The sequence below is a fragment of the Dermacentor albipictus genome, chromosome 6, assembly GCF_038994185.2.
Source record: "Dermacentor albipictus isolate Rhodes 1998 colony chromosome 6, USDA_Dalb.pri_finalv2, whole genome shotgun sequence".
NCBI lineage: Eukaryota > Metazoa > Arthropoda > Arachnida > Ixodida > Ixodidae > Dermacentor > Dermacentor albipictus.
Genome location: NC_091826.1, coordinates 140331468 through 140350369, shown reverse-complemented (window position 1 = coordinate 140350369; position 18902 = coordinate 140331468). Strand labels below are relative to the sequence as shown.

Below are 18902 nucleotides of genomic sequence, written 5' to 3'. Positions count from 1 at the left end.
TGTACAACAGAGTCAGCAATGGTGGGACAGTTCTTAGAAACTTTACAGCATGCCCGTCTGCCTCTACAATGTAAAAAAAGAATTGGCTTTGATCCAAGAGCCAGATCTTTCTGATCGGGCAACATTCATGCACCAGCTTTGTCAGTTTTTTTTTATGCTCCCAATACTTGTGCTGAGGTTGTGAGAAAGGCCTGGAGAGAGTATACAATTAGAGAATCATGTACCTCTTACATTGTGGATGTCCTGGAATTGTGCTAACGCATGAACACCACCACGTCTCAAAATGATCGAATGCGACATATTAAAGGCACAAGCACTGTTACCTTATACGCCCTTGGTATGCAGAACCCCAGCACCTTCACCACTTCTAAGGAACCGCTTTATTCTTGCCGAGCTAGAGCTATGGCGAGGAAGAAGCGACACACTACGTACGGATGAGGAAGATGAAGGAAAGCCACATTGCGCTCACAATATCGCTAACGTGGTAGTTTCCCAAAGGAAGCGGTCACACCACTGCGTATAAAGTGTATGCACAGGGATACTCATGTCTTCCCTGTCCAAGGGATTGGTGGCAAGCACCACAGAGCAGCACTGGTCAGGTGCATTCCAGTTAAATTCTTAAGAATTGAGAAAAGGCCGATTCCACACAAAGCAATGACCTGACACCCTTGCCAACAAATATGTTGAACTGGCATTGAGTTTCAGGTATTTGCGGCCACACATAGGTAAACCAATGGGCAAGGTTCTGACTGGTGTTGTAGAAGTCGCGGGGCGCTTTTTTCGTTGCGACGATAGATCGGATTCATTTACAAGTACTGCTCCAGGAGGGCACATGTAACCGGCAAACAGAGGCCTCAGGAGAGCATTAGATTATAATCAAGGAGGCGGCAGGGTACCCAAACGGTAGCGGAGCAGGTTATGTTGCCCCAACCCACGGACCACACTGACTCCTGCTTTTTTGTCCGCGAAAGCGGACAGCTGATCTTAAAATGCGTCAGTAAATTCGGGAAGTACGACTTAACACACAGCCTACGGGCATCATAGATATACTACTAGCACGCGCAGGCCTCGGCGAGCCCCAACCCATGGACCAGTCCGGGTTCTAGCTCTGGTGTCCCCGTTACCGATTTGGTGTCCTGGAGACGCCGCCAATAATATGAAATAGTGACACGTTGTTACTAGTAAAAAAACACGATTTAAGCCGCTAACGCTACGTTCAGCACTGCCGCGCCCAACAACTTCTGCAACGCCTGTGAGAACTTCGCCAATCAATGGTTGTTCTTGGCAATACTTCGAACTTGTGAATTTTGTGTACCGTTCATGCTTAACTTTGTAGTGCACTGTGGCTTAATGAAGCACTACGCTTGCGTGTAGCATACGTACACATCTTACCTGATAGACGGTGAACGGGGTCTTGTACATATATCCGCTGAAGAAGAAAAGACTACACCTTCACATGTGTTAAAACACATGCCAAACTTGAAAAAACAGACGTACAATGAACCTCCACACGTTAAAATAGCAAAAGAATCACTTAAAAGGCGAAAACTATTGAAAACTTCGCAAGCGCCACGGCAAGCGCAAATCCGCCATTGCTGCTGATATTGATGTTGATCAGGCTGTCCCCTTGCGATCGAGTCGGCAAGCGCACGTTTCTTTATTCTATGGAAGCGCAATTGGCGCAATGTAGCCAAAATAAGTAAATAAAAAAAACTGCATCAACTCCAAATACACACACGCAAAAGAAAATAGTCGGGATTCTCTATAGCGACGTTTCCAACCCCTTGACTGATATTTCATACAGCTCGTTGCATTAATTAAAATACCTGCAGTGCATTGTTTTCATAACGCGCAAAAAAAAATTGTGCGCTTAAGTTTACCCGCACAAACACGCGGCGCAAATTCGTAGAACGCCACCAGTGCAGCCCCCACCCTCCAAGAATATATATAAAAGACTAGTCAATAATAATAGCATATAATTATAACGTGAGCGTCGGTGCAATCAATGGAGAATTCGATTTTATTTGTTATAGAAAATCAAATGCAATGCAGTAAACAATGGATAGAATTCAGCATACGGCTTCCTGGAGTCTAAAAAAAAATCTGCCTTGAAACTTGACATGGTGACGAGGCAAATTGTGGGTATACGATTGAAAATAATTGCTATAATGTGTTGGCGTATGAGTAAGCTTCTCAAAAGGAGTTTCAAGTGTTTCCATGGTATGGCAAGCTTATATCTTGATTCATAAAGTTTTTTTTTATTCATATTGGTCAATTATGTTTAAAAAGAGAATTGCAAATTTCAATGGTTTTGCTTTTTACCGGGGGAACACAGAGTTGAGCCACTGTTTTGAAACAAACTTTTATTTAAAGGCAGTTACAAGTAACGCCGACACCCTCACTCATGACAAAACAACTTTCACTTGCTGTGTCCAGACACTTGGTTCAAGTTGCATGTAATGCTTCATCTCCAAGCTTTGCGTGGTTTCTTAAAGGCATTGTGAAATCTACACGGTGTTTTTATTTTACACCTCCTCATCTCACAGCACAAGATCTGAAATGCGTGATTAAGAAGAATCAGGCCAGCACATATTCACAGAAACGAACTCTTCACAGTGCAGTTGACAAGTGCAAAAATTACAGCAGAAACTGTCAGTCACATGATATGAGCAAAACATAACTGTTCTTTTTGCGGGAAAGCCTCAGTCCCATGCCGACATTAACCCATATGGTGGTCATCACTGGCAATGTTTGAAAGATTTTCATAAATTAGAGACTGAATGTCTGGAGTGTTTATCATAAGGGAAGTAGAAACTCACACGTCTTCTAAACAGCACTTTGCAGTGCTAAATGTATGCTGGCTATTGATAGTAATAAATAGTATGACTGTTACAACTGTTAAACAAGACAAAAGCTCACAGGAATATGAAGGCTTGAAGTGATAAACAGTGTTTGGAGGGGGAATGTAGCTGTAATGAACCTTTTGACAAAGATTTGTCTTCGTCAGTGCTGCAATTAAGTTCTGCACAGCAATCTTTATGCACGCTTAGCTCACTTTCCCACACCGTCAATGTAGGATGAAGAGGAGAATAAGATAGTGCGTAGAATGAAGTTGAAGTGTAGAAAAGAAATGGGGAGACAGTGAAAGAGAAGGTAGGAGCATTGTTGTAGATTATTCTTCCAAGGTTGCTCTTCCAAAAGAAAAAAAGAAAAATATTAAATGTGTAAGGAAGCATTGCCAATTATTATTCTGTCACCATAAGCACCATAAGGGATGCAATATAAAACTGATCTGATATGTAGAGTGGCCTAAAGCTTTCTGCATAGTCTTTACTATCATTATGACACTGTCTGCTGCAGCCAAATATGCAGAAGTTTTCATTGAGTGCACATGACCAGAGCAACTTATCCAGACTGCACACAACACCACTGCATATACCCTCTATTTTGGTAATCGGAAAAATAAAAGTTTATTCAAATGGGCAATAAAGAACATCACATGGAACACAACATCTAGATCGAATTATGAGGCATGCCACAGTGCGGGACTCAGTATTATTTTGACCGCCTTGGGTTCTGTGATGTGCACTTGAATTCAACTACACGCTTTTTTTTTTTCATTTCACCACCACTGAAATGCAGCCACCTTTGCTGGGATTGAACCCGCAGGCTTGAGCTCAGCAGTGCAACATCATGACTACTGCGCTACTGAGTGTTTACACAAATTTATAAGTAGCAAAACACATTGGAGGCTTTTGCACACTGAAACACTACACACCGTCCAATGCGCTTCCTATGTACAGACATACTTACCAGCGGCTCATATGACAAGCATGGAGGCGTGCTCTAACACACTACAATCCAACAGCTGCCACATACCAGAGATAACCACTGGGTCTGTACCTATTTTCACAGAACACTTACCAGCAGCTCATACAACAAGCATGGAGGCATCTCTCGTGCTCTAACACACATACCATCCAGCTGTGACATATGGCTGCACACCACAGACAAAAACAGACGGGCTAATCATCAGAGACCACATGTCATGATTTGTTTATATGCGAGCCCTCAACCTGCTTCTATAAGGCATGACAGCACAGCACTACTGCACCACTTCTCTCTTCCTAACTGCACTGGAGGCTTGTTACCAGTAATCGTGCCCTGCTGACGTGGTTATCTCTTCAGTTTCTATGTTGCTGTCCCTAAGCTGTTATTTAAGGACTTCCTTTTGAGCTTCAGTGGGCCTTGAAAGGCTAGATGATGGCTGCGACAATCTAGGGTTTTTTGTAGAGTGAAATCTTAATAGGTGCACAACTTTTTTGTTGGCTGGTTCGTTTGAATGGTCTGGCATCTTTCTTTTTGGGTCACTTTCACTTTCCACAAGCATGAAAACTGGCTAAAACAAATTGTTTGCCTTCTCAGCCACACCCTCAGAGACTTCACCATCTGATATTGCCTGTCTGACTGAGTCCATTTTTGCTCTTAAGAGTGTTGAGCTTGACACTGCTTTGGCTGCTTCCAGCTTTGTTATACTCCGTACAATGTGCAATACCTGACTTGCCTCACATGCTTCTTTGGGTGAGCTCTCATGGGCCTTGTTGCTGCTAGTTGGATTAGCGATGACCACACAGTGACTGTGCTTGCACACACACTGCGCATTCCTTGCACCTCAAAGGACAGCAAGCACCATCTTTCACTTTTGACACTTTGTATGAGAGCCCTTTAATAGACTGAGATGGCACAGTCCATATGCCATCTTCATTTATTTTGGCACAAGCTGCCATTTCACTGCCAGACCTGTGGTTCTTCTAAATTGTTCTCCGCTCCTTACCCTTTGCCCCTTTCATCATCTGGCTAGCCCTTTTCATTCAAAAATTATTTGTCAAGTCCATGAGGGCAGAAATTAGTTTGTCACCATGCTTATTCTGTTTTCTCTCCAGCATAGTATGCTTTAACGTCCTGTGCTTGCTTTCAAGGTGCATGTTGGTGTTGACAGCTGCTCTAGTCCTAAAGCGATAGGCCCACTCTTGCGGCCTAACTGCATAGTGGTCTTTGAAGTACTTCAGGAAGTCCCACAGTTTTTCTTCCTCACTAGAAAGGAATTGCTTAAAATAATCTTCAAATGCCTTTTCCGTGAGGAACTCTAAGAGTAGCCACACACTATGGTAAACATGTGGCCTTAGCTGTCTCTCTACACACTCGAGTGTCTTCTTACGCCAATTGTTATCCACATGCTAGGCACAGAGAAGTTTCTGTTTTGCGGCACCCATGACCCTGGACCCTGCTTTGTAGAATTGTGAAGCACCATCAGATATCAATGTCTTAGCGGCCACTTTTTTGGCCATGGCCGACTCCAGATATTTGAAGAATGCTGTCAAAGTTTGCTCGTTCATCTGGTTGCAGATGAAATAAGCTATAGCTACAACTGATGCTACTTTATCTAGCACCAGAAGAGTGGTCAGCTCAAACAGGTACTCTATAGTTCCATGTGTGGAGTCAAGACATACAGTCCCTGCAGGGCCCAATTTTTCTAGTAGCCCCTTCTGAGGCTCTGTCATCAGAACAAGAGCAAAGTCTGCTGAAGAAAATGTACCACTTGGGTCCACTGCACCTTGTGCCTTGTATAGGCGGACAAGTGTTTCACCTTTTTCTTTCATCACAAGCACCCACATGTCTACACTGACAGCGTCATTAGTGTGACAACGTTCAGGAGCAGCAAGGTTAAACTGCCGTTTGATGTTATGCAGGGTTGAGCACTCTGCCAAGTGCACTGGCCTCAGCTTGGATGCCACAGATGTTCTTATTCGCTTTAGAATGGTTTTCATGGGCACACCCCTTTCTAGGTTCTCTGCTACGCTGGCCTTTTCCTTGTCACTCATTCCCAAGTGCTGAATTTCTGGTTTATGACCATAATGGTTTCTTTGATACCTGACTTTTATGGTGGTGCTTTCAGGTGTCGGACTCTGAGTGTTGTCCATTGTGATGGTAATAAATGAAAGACAAATCTTACCAGACCTACAGCTCCCCTGACTTTTCTCCCGACGGTCACCATGACCTTCCTTTTTCCTTGCCTCGCCTGATCTATTACAGTAATAGTGGATCCTTGTCTCTCCACTGGCCAGCTTTTTGGGGTCCTGGGCAAAATGAACCAGCAGTTTTGGCTACCCTCTTCTTCTGCTTTCCATTCATGAAATTCTGTAATAAAAGCACAAAATAGCATTAGATGGTGACAAGTACTTTGGGGAGAGAGATGCAAACAAAAATAATCACTTTGAAGGCTTTGGACACGGGCTAACGTAGCATTTATTTTACTCCCTCACCTTCAACTCGACTGTGTCATGAGGTCACCCTTGATATTGCTCAAATTTCTATTAAAATTGAATTTCAAATATGCAATGCGCCATAACTTCAAAAAGTTTATCATATTAGTTTTGTTTTAATAAGAAACAAGTATGAAACTTAAGCATGATCTATGCTCACTCCTTCCTCAATATTGAATCAGACTGTACATTCACAGCAATGCTGTTACGATAAGACAAAGACGAACTGAGAGCACGTGGTGCAAGCTACGCCCCAGAACAGTGTGAATCCCTTCCCTCAGTTTCTTCTTGAAAAGCTCCTTCTTTTCAAGAAGAGCTTGAATTTTTACTGTAGATAGGGGCTTGGCGAGGGAGTGTTCCATGGTCACGCGGTTATGATCTGGCTTGGGCACGCACCTGGTTCGAAGAGGCAGCATTATGTGTGATTTCAATAAACCAGTTGCTAGTCTGCGTTCGTCCTGTTTTCTTCTACGTTGGTGTCTTTTCCCAAGCGCAGTTTAAGTTCACAAAAAGATGTCTTACCAAGTAGCCTCCTAACACACTCTTCTTAAAGAAAAAAGGATTGCGCGTGCGTCAAATTTGGCTCTATTTTATGAAATCTACAACCAGAGTCCTCCAATTCAAGGACTGTGGTACTACTAAAGAATTTTCCCAAAGTACGCCGGGAGACCAAGCCGCTGACAGCCGCAATTGCAAGTGTATTGCGGTCGGCACTGAGGCGAAGACTGTACCACGCACGCAAGTAGCGCAAAGCAACGTGAGAACGCAGAGCAAATCCCTCCTCTCGTTTAAGAAAAAAAAAAAGAAGAAGGGGGGGAGGGTGCGCGAGCGTCACATTTCGCTCTATTCTATGAAATGCACTACTAAAGAGTTTGCCAACAATACGCTGGGAAACGATCCCGGCGACATCCGCAAATTCAAGAATGGTCCTGGTTCTGCATCTCTGCCGCATTGCAACGTGCATTGAGGCGAAGACTAGGCCACGCACGCATGTGGCACAGAGCAACGTCAGAACGCAGAACAGCTTACTTCTGTCGCTTAAAAAAAAAGAAAAAAGATGTGCAAACGTCAAATTTCACTCCACTTGCTGGGCAGGAAAGCAGACCATGCCAAACGTATGTCATGTAGCGCATCGCTGGGAGCGCGCACACATGACTATACTATATATAGATGGATAAACAAACAAATTATATTTAACGAGGATACAAACTTCAACATACCCCAAGGAAATAAATTAGGCACGTGCGCAAAATATACTCTTCGCGAAACAGATGGAGAAAGAAAAAACAAAGGCCCGCATGGTATAAACAACTGCTTTTGGAGGCACACTGCGCAACAATTAAAAAAAGTCCGACATATAATAATGCGTTTAAACGTCATTTGCTTACGATGACTGAGAATAAACTTAATAAAACTGTTCCTCACCCTTATTGTTCCGGAACACAGGTGCACGTAGTCAGCCTCGAAGTTGTGCGCAGCGATCTGGTGCACCGAATACTTCTCCATTGTAGGCAGGGAAGTGCCACATACGTCGCATTTCATCAATTTCTTGACATCCACGGCCATTCTGTGAACGTTCCTGATGTGTTGCAGCATGTTCTTCCTCTGTATGAATAGTTTGCTGCAAAATTCGCAGCGACGATCGTCATCACCGATGGCAGCTCGATCACAGACGTGCGCCATTCCGAAGCGGAGAGACGGCGTTTAGAATCACGTGGTTTCTGCGTCATTGCACGCGCTAGGATTGTTCTATATTCCGGCAGTAATACAGGGAAGAAACCTCCCCAATCACGTGACACACTAGGTATTCAGTAGCCTCATAGGGACAGTTGGAAACCAACTTAGGGAACCAACATCCGGGAACGCAGGGTCACGTGGATGCTGCCTTCTATTGTTCACCGGCCTCAGCCGGCCTGCGGGGAAACGCATGTGGGCAGAGAGCACACTACCAAATATTCTAATACACCGTAGTTCGCGGAGAAGCAGGTGACCTGCAGTGCAGTAGCAGTGAGTCGCAGAAATCATGGTAAATTGCGCGTTTTATGGATGCAGCAATAGGTCGTGGCGAAAAAACAGCGAGAACACAAACAAGGTTAGGTTAAGTTCTATGGAGTGCCTTCAGTCATCTAAAACCAACGCAGCAGGACGCAAGAATTGTCGGAAAGGCGTCGTGCCGAGTGGTTTCGCCGCATTCGTCCCGCTGACATCGACGAAAATTCTCCCAACTACAAAGTGCGCGGTGTTCATTTCATTTCTGGTAAGTGCCAGTTTACATTCCAAACGTTGCAGTTACGCGTATTTTATTGCTTGAGCACGAGTGTGTTTGTTGCCGCGTCACCAAGCAGCTTTGAAAAGGGCAGTTAAAGTTGGGGTACTCCTATGTTTACGCTTACATAACCGGTTTTTTATGGACGTAGGTGACCTTAATGTATGTACACCGCCACCTCGCGCGGTCTCAGCTGAATTGTTTCAGCTGCACGTAGTAATTCTTGAGTACGTGTGTGCTGTCGCGTCACCGAGCAGCTTTGAAAAGGGCAGTTAAAACTTGTGGTACTCCAATGTTTACGCTTGCATAACAGCTTTTTCTTTAATTTACGTAGGCGGCGTTAATGTACACTGCCCGCGTGCGCAAGTGTGTTGTCGCGTCACCAAGCAGCTTAGAAAAGGGCAGTTAAACTTGTACTCCGGATATTCACGCTTTCCTAACCACCGTTTTATTGACGTAGGCGACGGTAATTTGCGCTGTCAGCGTGTACGGGCGCAGCTGAATTGTTTAAGCCCACTTGCGACGTCTTTTGTAAAAAGCTGTCGCTTGGACTTTTCTATGTGACCTTGACAACTGCCTGCAAGGCACGGCGCTGACATGCGTGCCTGTATTTTTTTTAACTTGCAGGAAAGCCATCTTTTTGGATGGACGAGACAAACCCAGACTGGGCACCAAGTCTTCAGCTAGGGTACGCAATAAACCCTACAAATCTTGCAGAGGGCAGGTATGGCAGGTCCTTTTTGTTCGCTTTTGCTTTCTCCTACAACTCGAGCAACAATAAAGCATTGCTCTCGCGATGATATCTGCGCATTATGCATCGCTGCAAGTTTCTAGCAAGGCCTGAAACGCACTGTAAAGGTTGTGGAATGGTTATCATAAATGAAGGTACTTTTTCTTGCGATTCGTTAGCTGCTGTGATGAAAGTACATACTTCCTTAGTGTAAATTGAATTTGACCCGCTTTATACTTTTCAAGACGGGTGACTTATTAAAAGGAATGCACGAGCTAGCCACAGTGGTGGCTTACCCTCATTGCCGTCGAACGAGAAGCCGATACAGTCAGACGATTTGACGACAGACGAGATTGTTAGCGCCAATAGAGAGTTTTAGAATAGGGGCCCCAATATTTTGGGGCCCCAAAGAGCTTTGCGGGTGTTAGCTTTGGGGCACGCAGGAGTGAAGAGTTTTAGAATAGGGCTTTGCGTTTGCGGATAGCGTCTTGCGCTGACAGCGCCATTACGGCGTCTAAGAAAAACGATTAAAAATAATTAAATTAAACATACCATTTTATGATATGAATAGTAATTTTGACTTGCGTGTATTCGTGTTTAATTATAATTTATAGGTTATTCTTCAAGCAGCAAACAATTAGTTGTGCTTAGTTTTGAGCAACAAAACCAACATTACGTGCCTTCACCAGCCAAGCTTAGTCATGTTAGGCCTACGAGCCATAAAATCCACACTCGAATTCGGAATCAGCGGAGTCTAATTAATCAAACTTCATAACACACGCTAGTTGAGAGAAAGCGATAACTGCAGTCACTTCTCCTAGCTTACGAACTTCACGCGTTACCGCGAATCGAACCCAGTTTGGTGCTAGGTTAGAGCCGTCGCTTCGATGGGTGCCGCCATGTTTGTTGACGCAAAGCTTTTGGGAACGCTGTTTGAGCTCCCGCTAAATCGGTGAAATAGCGTTCCCAACGCAAAACCCAAACGCAGCTTGCGTCTCGCGCATGCGCAGTGGCTTCGACGCTATTTCTTTGGGGCCCCGAAACGTTTGGGGCCCCTATTCTAAAACTCTCTAATGTTACTGTATCAATTGACGGCCACGATGTGATGGCGCTAGTAGACACCAGGCGACGATGTTTCACAGAAAAATACTCATTGTTATGCATCCCAGTCGAAAAAAACAATTGAAACCATTTGGAAATATCAATGGGTCCAACTGGAAACGGCAATTTCCAATTGGACCAAGTGTTTTCTCCAACAGGACCATTTGGACCAGTTAGAACGGCCAATTGGGTCATATGGACATCCTCCCTTCCAATTGGGCCAGATGGAGTCTCCAGCGGGACCATTTGGGTAAATCCGAATTGCCACATGGTCCAATTGGAGTTATCAAAACCATTTGGATAAAATTTAAGTGAGAAAATGTTAATGTCTCTTGTGTACAAAATTTGCAGATTTCTCTTTTCCTTTTGAGATTTCTCTATTGAGATTTGGACGCGAGATTCGAGATTGGATTCGTGAGATTGGAAGACACTATTTGGCATTTGGAGGGCATGTAAATGGGGAACAACCGTAAAAAAAAGTGATCGCGATGTATTGATCATGTTAAACAATAAAAAAAACTTTCACTTTTTTATGTGTTTCTTAAACACACGACTCAAACAACTTTTAGGCGTAATGCAATTTGTAATTTAGCAATATTGTTTAAATTTTATATTTCACATCTATGAAATAATTCTTCCTTGGAATTAAATTTTGTCCAGCGTCATTTTTCCTTGGCGACCGAACGGGACAGCATAATCGACATCAACATTAGCAACATGTGCTCGTGTGTGCAGCAACCATGGCAGCAACAAAAACATTGGAAATACAAAGCACTAAGATTGATCATGTTGAAAAATACAAGTATTTGGGCATATGGCTAAACGAGGGCAAAAAGTACTTGGAAGAACAGGAAAAAACTATGATTGAAAAAGTGAAAAGGAACTCGGCTGTAATGAAACACAAGGCACTTTGGAACTATAATAGGTACGAGGTGGTTAGGGGCGTATGGAAAGGGGTTATGGTACCTGGCCTCACATTCGGAAATTCAGTACTGTGCATGAAATCGGAAGTTCAGGCATGCATGGAAACGAGACAGAGAAGTGTAGGCAGGTTGGCCTTAGGAGCACACGGGAACACCCCTAATGAGGGAGTGCAGGGGGACATGGGATGGACGTCATTTGAAGGTAGAGAGGCAATAAGTAAAATAAAATTTGAACAGAGACTCCCAGTACTGGAGGAAAAAAGGTGGGCAGGAAAAGTGTACAAATATCTGTACATGAAAAGTTTGAACACAAAGTGGACACTCAGAACGAGGAAGCTGAGGAATAGATACCTACAGCCGAGGGAGGGTATCCAAAGTGGTTCTACTGTGGGAAAGGAGGTGAAGGAGACGGAAAGAAAAATGTGGGAAGAAAGAATGCTCGGAAAGCCATCGCTATCAATGTATAGGTCACAAAAGCAGGAGATTAAGAGAGAGCTCTTATTTGATAACTCGCGGGGCAGCTCACTATTATTCGAGGCTAGGACGGGGGTTTTAAGAACGAAAACATACAGGGCTAAATTTGAAGACGTGGACCTTCGGTGCGCAGCTTGCGGAGCCGAAATGGAGACCACTGAACATATAGTGCTGAGATGCACAGCCCTTCGCCCGACCCTGGCAGAGGGAACAGTGGCAGATATGGAAGGGGCATTAGGTTTTCCCGGGGAACGAGGGCAAATAGACGAGAAAAGAGTGGCAGTAACGAAGGGGAGGCTGGTGGAGGAAGTCAAGGGATAGATAATAACATAAATCGGGGACAAAATGTTTCCTCTACTGTTTTAGATAGTTATCTTGGGGGGGGGGGGGAGGGGAGTAAAAGCTAGGTTGAGAAAAAGAGGATATAAAGATAGGAAAAAAAGAATAATAATAAAATAGGAGGGGGGAGCAAAAGGCGAGGTGGCGCTAGCCGCCGCCCGTTACAAAGGGTATAGCCGCCATCCATCCATCCATCCATCCATCCATCCAGTCACTGACAGTCGTGCATGCGTGCTGCACTGCATTCTGCGCTTTGTCCTGATCGCCTTGCGTGCTTCGTGCGACCGTCTGACAGCACTATGATCACCCACGCGTAGTACATGCGGTACGAAATCGACAAACATTTGGCAATTGTGCCAGTGACAGACACAAAGAACTTCAAGCCTGACGACGACTTTTCGGCGGCTTTTTGTATGGTGAAGTGGACGGACGCGGCCGGCACGTGTGCCCACTACCTTGCCAGAATTTTGCAGATCGGAGGTAAGTTGCCGCGTTTCCAAAGCTCTTGTAATTAATTTGCATTACTGCACTACACGAGTGCACGGGCCACGCACACTCGTTTGAGTTAAATGATTGCACAGATATATGTATACGCTTTTGTGTAATGTAGCAAATATGCATGATGCACTGAACTAATTTCGACAAAAATGCTTCAAGTGTATTGCATGAGCGTTTCTTTAAAAGCAAGGTTTCCCCGAGAGCGTCGTGACAGCACTGGTGAAACGTATGAATCACTACGTGGGGGAGAACATTGCTGACATTGACAGAACAGCGAAAAATATATACTGATTAGAACAATTTTCTTGCATTTGCTACTTAAACCTTAGCTACATAAACCGCAAATTGTGACTCTCTTCAACCTGGTTGGATTGCTGAATATTAAAATTGAGGTGCCTTTTTATCTAATATCAGCTTGCCTGTTGTGCCAGCTTTTGAGAGCAACAGGTTTTTCAGGATTCCATACACAATGCTGTCTTTCTTTTTTATCCATTTCTGCAGGTTGTGGCGCGACTAGACCGGAAAAGGACCATGAACACTATCCCGCATTGCATTTTTCTTAGTAATAAAGCTTTAAATCCTACTTTTCACTTGTTGCCTCATTGTCACATGTAGTTATCATCTTAAGGAAGTAGTGGCTCCTTGTGTGATATGATGTGAAGCAAGAAAAGCATGGGGAAGAGTGTTAATGAAGAGATTCTCTTTATGTGCTGTTCGTATTGTATTGCATCATATTAGATCACAATATATATGAACCAACTAGCCGAGCAACACGTAATAATGTGGTTCCTTATTGCTGTGCTAGTTTGCCAGATTCGCACAGCGCAGGCAGGCGGTGCACAGTCGAAACCATTTGACCCGTCGAGCGGCTCCATTTGCACCATTTGGTTCCATGCCAATTGGCCCAATTGGTTCTATGCCAACTGCACCATGTGACCCAATTGGCAACAACCAATTGGTTTTATGCCAACTGCACCATTTGAGCCAAATGGTATACAACCAATTGGTTTTATGCCAACTGCACCATTTGAGCCAGATGGTATACAACCAATTGGCCCAATTGTTCCAAGTGGCCCAATTGGGTACTAATACACAAATGGGACCAATTGGAAACAAGTGGAAATTTTCCAATTGGGTCCAATTGTTTTTTTCAACTGGGATTGCATAAAACAGCATTTGAAAAGATGTACAGAATCTTACAATGTAACATGACAACTCCAGCTGTGAGCACTGGTACATTTTTTTTTTTTGTCTAGGTCTGCCAAGCCACAGTGACAAGGATCTTGGAACGCTGGCTTGATGTCATGTACATATGCCTGAGCCAACTAGTGGAGAGGCCAGATCAGGAGGAGCTGCAACTAACCATGCCCATGTGCTTTCGTAGAGCACTTGGAACTAGAATAACTGTAATAGTTGACTGGTTCGAAGTGTTTATAGAACGGTCGTCTTCAGTTCTTCCACGCTGTCAGACGTGATCACAATACAAGCATCATAATACTGTAAAATATCTCATTGGAATTGCACCTCAGTGTTCCATCACCCACATCATCTCTAAAGGATGGGTTGGGCGTACAAGCGACACGCTCCTGGCCCAGCGCTGTGATATTCTAAACAACCTTTTAGCAGGAGACGCTGTGCTTGCGGATCGAGGTTTCACTATTGCCAATGCCGTAGGGATTCATTGTGCACGTCTTAAAGTGGCAGCATGCACAAAAGGGAAGCGACAGCTCACGGCCTGGGAGGTGTAGAAGACACGGAAAAAAGCCAATGTTCACATACATGTAGAGAGAGTCATTGGGCTGTTGCGTCTGAAGAATGCGATTTTCTTCTTGTAAGATTATTCCAATCAAGCTTGTGATGGTATACGTGGAGACACGGTAGCACAACTGGACAAAAATGTGACAGTATGCTCTGCCCTGACTAATCTCTGCAAGTCTGTCGTGCCGTTTCAGTGAATTGAGCATATGCTATTACTGTAATTCACCAAATAGTCTTGGTTTGGAACAGTTTTTTCCCTCTGCAAGTGCTGGAATTGCAGAAAAGTACAGACAAGTTGGACATGACACGTGTGTGCGTGTGACGTGCTTCCAAGTCATCCTGTGTCATCCCCCTTGCCGACTGATTAATGTACCCTGATAAAGGCTGCTGTTTTTTTGTGCTAGGCAGAACCATGCCTTGGTCTTAGGCGGACGTTTCACATTTGCACATGCAGAATGGAGCCATTTAGCGGGACAATGTCGGCTACTGCACTTAACCATGTGACCGTATTCAGCACCACCACAGTAACAGTAGCATTCACTGTGCTGAACTTTCATCACATGTAAGCATTGTTTCTTGTTGTGGCAAATTAGTCCAGTGTTTAAATAAAAGCTGCGAGAGCAAAACCTGTCCAAAGAATGCTTTGGACTTCTGTGTCATTTATTTGCAGAAAGACAAATCTGATGGTGTCCACAGAACGAAATCACAGTACTGCCGCTGACACAGGTACAGTTGTAGTTGTACTTGGCAGAAGTATGCATGGCTTCTCTTCAATCGTGCACTGTCATCACATAGCCCCAAACAGCCACCTTTCTGCTCCAGCATATCACCCACACAGACTGCTGAATAGGGACACTTAATTTCTAGCACGCCATCGTGACAGCATTCACACGAAATCAAGCCATCTGGGCTGGCGGCTAGGTAGGGTTCCTCTGCAGAAATGTGTTGGCCAGAGCTATGACACACAAATTTCTCATGCTTTCTCATGCAGTCATTGCCGAAATGTAAGGCTTCCTGGCTACTACTTCTTTGTGTTTCCCCCATTCGGTTGCCGCTGAAAAGAACTTCTGCTCTTCGGGATAGCACATCCTCTTGAGGCTTATGGACGGCTTGTAGAGGGGTGTTCGACAGGTTGCATACGCGGTCGATGATGTCACCCTTCCTGCTCAGAATGCAAACCAAACAGAAGATGCTGACTGCTCCCTTGTTGCTGCCTCTACAGCCTGACGTACATGCATGTTCAAAACAGAGACCATTCAAACAGTGAAGGTGTTGCAATGCAACAAGTTTATGAACTGGCATCACTCACGTTGACCACTGGTATGGAAAATACAAGTACTTTGCCATTCTGCCCTTTACGTAACAGGCACAAGCCGATATGCCAAGATTATTAAAAATATTTTAGCAAAATACTGCCTGAAGGAATGCATAAATTCCACGCTCCTTACGTGCCTTGCGGAAACATTAACTGACCAGTAAACTGTACTCTTCTTAAGAATGCAGCTTTAACACCTCAGGCGCACCAAAATTACATACTACTACGCTATCGTAAGAGTACCACTATGCTACAGCTTGTTAAGCACACCAAGCTTTAACGTTTACATGATGTCAAAAGCAATGTGTTGCTTACCTTCAATTCTACAGTGAACACTAGTACAAACATCTGGCACTCCTCTTAAATGTTGTCCCATGTTGCTGATTTGATATCGGTCAGCTCCCCAAGAACAGCTGTAGAATACTTGTGAGACAACGGAATGAAGTCATCGCAATAACCCGTTGTGAGTGAGAGCACTGCAGATTGCGCTCCAGTATTTTGCACTGGTCAGGAAGGCAGCCCATTCTTCTTTTGATGACCTCTCGATGCGAGCTTTACTTTTCTTCGCAGAAGGGTGCTTTGTTTCACTGAGACGCCGTCTTTTTGCATTGGATGATGAAAAGTATATCTCAGCAATTGGTACACAGGCCACATTGGTCATATGAGGTGGCAACCATTTGTTTGTCTTGTCTGTGCAGGCCTGGCTCTCTTGAAATGAAGCTGCTGCCTCCAAATAAAAAAGAACTGCGCCTAAGTGAGAACGGCCTCACCCAGGCCCGCCATGAGCGTACAGTGTGCTGCCTTCACTATTCCGTCTTCTTTAATAATAATCCATGGCTCGAGTGGTTGTGTCGAAAGTGACTGCAAATGGTTTACCTGTAAATGCAATGAATAGAATTGTTTAGAATTATGAAACTGCTTCGAAACGGTTTAGCCTTCTTAAGCCATATGGCCATCTGACAAACATTCATAATTACAATGCTTTAAATCTATCCCGCGACACATCATTCGCTCCAGGTAATGGGCTATGCAGCACAAGTTTACACACTCGTGGGCTTAGACACTCGTGCACACACCGATATGCTTAGTGAAGTGTTGCTTACCTTCGCTTCTACAATGAACGCTCGTTCAAACAAGCTGTGCTGCGCACTGTCCATACTGCTCATCGCCGCGAAAAGCACATTCGCGACATAGGGAGATCAAATGCTTTAAGTTCACGGGTGGCGGTTTACATTACCGAATAAAATGATTCCGAAGTGTAATCAAATGATTCCATCAGAACCTTAAAACACACACTGCTGCGCGGTACTGTGAGGATCCGCGTACGTCGTATCTGCTGTAGCCAGCGTGTGCGCGAATCCTTGAATTTCCGTTCTTCCACGCGCGCGTGAAACCGTGTGTACACTTTTCTCGGCAGCCATGCAACGAGCGCACGATCGCTTCTGTGAAGCGACGGCGAGCTAGGTTTCAAATCTCAGCTTTCAGCCGCCAACGCTAGCTCGTATGCAGCCCTGACGCGTCCTTGAACCTCTCTCTTCTCGCTCGAAAATACTTATGCACCGCTGTGTTGCCACGCCTGCCTCGCCTGCCATCGTGACGCCGCTCCGTGCGTTCGTCAGCACAGAGAGAAGACCGCTTGTCGGGATTCAAAACGTGCTTCTCACCTTTCTGCATACGATGATGACGTCGTCCACCTTCTTCAGCTGCGGCTCCTGAACAAAACCGCTTGTCAGGTAGTTGTGCACTTCGAGACCAGTTTTTTTTTTTTGCATTTAGTTGCTCATGTGTAACGTAGCTAGTCGCGTGAACTAAATTATCCTTGATGTCGCAGACTTCTACCTTTGGCACAAGCTCGACATCAAAGCACAGCTCGTCCGTGCCCAGCAGCAGTGGGTCAACACCGCCGCAAAGCTTCACTTTTTCTACGTAGCGTTTTTTTTTGCTGCTTCCTCGCCGGTTTGCGCATGTGGGCACGTTGCAAGTGCTAGGCGGCGCCCTGTATGGATGGATGGATGATTGAGGCTCAACCCTTTGAATCGGGCGGCGGCGGCGCGCGCCACCTAGCCTTTAATGGTTCTATATGCATGCACACCTATGTATTTACTCCTTTACTTTTGCGTTGAAATTATCCACCAATCAGATAGTCTCCATTTAGTTATTTCTACCTGTTCAAAGTCTATTCTACTTTCACTGTCTTTAAAACCCAAGGCTTTGAATAGTTCCCCGTTAGATTCAGCTGCAGAGTGGAGTTGTTTACAAGCAAGTATCAGGTGTTCCGCCGTTTCCTCCTCCTCTCTACACGCCTCGCATACCAAATCTATCTCCTGGTATCTGGCTCGGTACGTTTTAGTCCGCAGTACACCTGTCCTGGCTTCAAACAACAATGAGCTTCCCTTAGAGTTATCGTAAACATTTTCTTTGGCTATTTCTTGCTTAAACGTCATGTATGTCTCCAATGCCGATTTGGTTTGCATCTCTGTACTCACATACCCCTCTCTGTCTCCTTAACCTTTTTCTTGACAGATGATTCCTTACTTGTCCCCCCGCTACTGCCCAAGTATTTGCTTGTCAATTTTCTAGTTCGCTTCCTCCACCTCATGTCAACATTCCTCGTGTATAAGTAACTGAAAACCTTCCTAGCCCACCGAATTTCCCCCATTTTTCTCAATCGCTCCTCAAATGCTACCTTGCTACTAGCCTCTCTGCCCTAGAAAGAATACCATCCCAGATCCCCCTGCACTCCAAGATTTGGTGTCTTGCCATGTGCTCCCAGAGCGAGCCTACGCGAGCCTACCCAAACCACGTTGCCTAATTTCCAACTGTTGCCGGGTCTCTGTTCTAATACATATAACTGCACTGGCAAAAGTCAGGCCTGGTACTATTACCCCCTTCCATATCCCTCGTACTACCTCGTACCTATTGTAGTTCCACAGTGCCCTACTCTTCATAATCGCTGCACTTCTGTTACCTTTAGTCGTTAGATATTTTTCGTACTCTGTCAGATATTCAATGCCATTATTTATCCACACCCCAAGGTACTTGTATTTATCGACTATCTCCAGCGTGGCCTCCTGTATCTTATGCTCACCGCAAATGTTATCATTAAAATTATGACTGCTGATTTTTCTTTGCTAAACTTCAAGCCTAATCTGTCTCCTTCTGTACCACATATGTC

General features: G+C 44.7%; 2 long non-coding RNA genes across 2 annotated transcripts; both read right to left on the bottom strand.

The window, feature by feature from the left end:
• Positions 1-2343: 2343 nt before the first annotated feature.
• LOC139061381 (uncharacterized) lies at positions 2344-8141 on the bottom strand. The gene is made up of 3 exons (XR_011515416.1): positions 7749-8141; positions 6014-6198; positions 2344-2554 (listed from the first exon to the last, which is right to left on the bottom strand). It is a non-coding gene; the product is annotated as an uncharacterized lncRNA (long non-coding RNA).
• A 6910-nt stretch (positions 8142-15051) lies between these two features.
• LOC135896111 (uncharacterized) lies at positions 15052-17685 on the bottom strand. Its single transcript, XR_010562594.2, has 3 exons — positions 17392-17685; positions 16043-16603; positions 15052-15635 (listed from the first exon to the last, which is right to left on the bottom strand). It is a non-coding gene; the product is annotated as an uncharacterized lncRNA (long non-coding RNA).
• Between the last annotated feature and the right edge of the window lie 1217 nt (positions 17686-18902).